The sequence below is a fragment of the Meleagris gallopavo genome, chromosome Z (assembly GCF_000146605.3).
Source record: "Meleagris gallopavo isolate NT-WF06-2002-E0010 breed Aviagen turkey brand Nicholas breeding stock chromosome Z, Turkey_5.1, whole genome shotgun sequence".
NCBI lineage: Eukaryota > Metazoa > Chordata > Aves > Galliformes > Phasianidae > Meleagris > Meleagris gallopavo.
In genome coordinates this window covers 40081447-40082005 of record NC_015041.2, presented here as the reverse complement: position 1 = coordinate 40082005, position 559 = coordinate 40081447, and positions in this window count along the sequence as shown.

The window sequence follows — 559 nt, the reverse complement described above, 5'->3', positions numbered from 1 at the left end:
AGCAGGGGGGTTGAAACTAGATGATCATTGTGGTCCCTTTTCAACCCAAGGCATTCTATGATTCTGTGATCTGGCCAGATATGCCTATCTAATTGAATCTAGAAGTTAGAAACAGCTAGTTGCCAAGAAAAAAAGTTTGAATTTACTTGTCAGCTCTATCTACTTAAAGGTATTACTTTAAATATATGACTTTAAAAGCTCATTTTCAAGCCAGAAATCCAGATCCATTTTTTACTGGGAAATGGTGATTAGATAATGGGGCTGCTGAAACTCAAGTTTTGACCTCTCCTTATACTTTTATGACTCATTCCCCTCTCTTTTCTCTTGTACTATGTTGCAATTCTGGCCTATTTTACCATTCTATATTAATTAATTCATAGTACGTATATCACTTTTACCTCAGTCCTCTCTGCCTTGATTGAATGTTTTTCAACAATTGGAAAATTTTCACTTATCTGAAATGATTAGATTTGTAATTCTGTGAGCTATTTTTATAATGTCCTACTGAAACAAATAAAAAAAAATACTAAATCATGATGTCTTCCAGAAAATAATTATT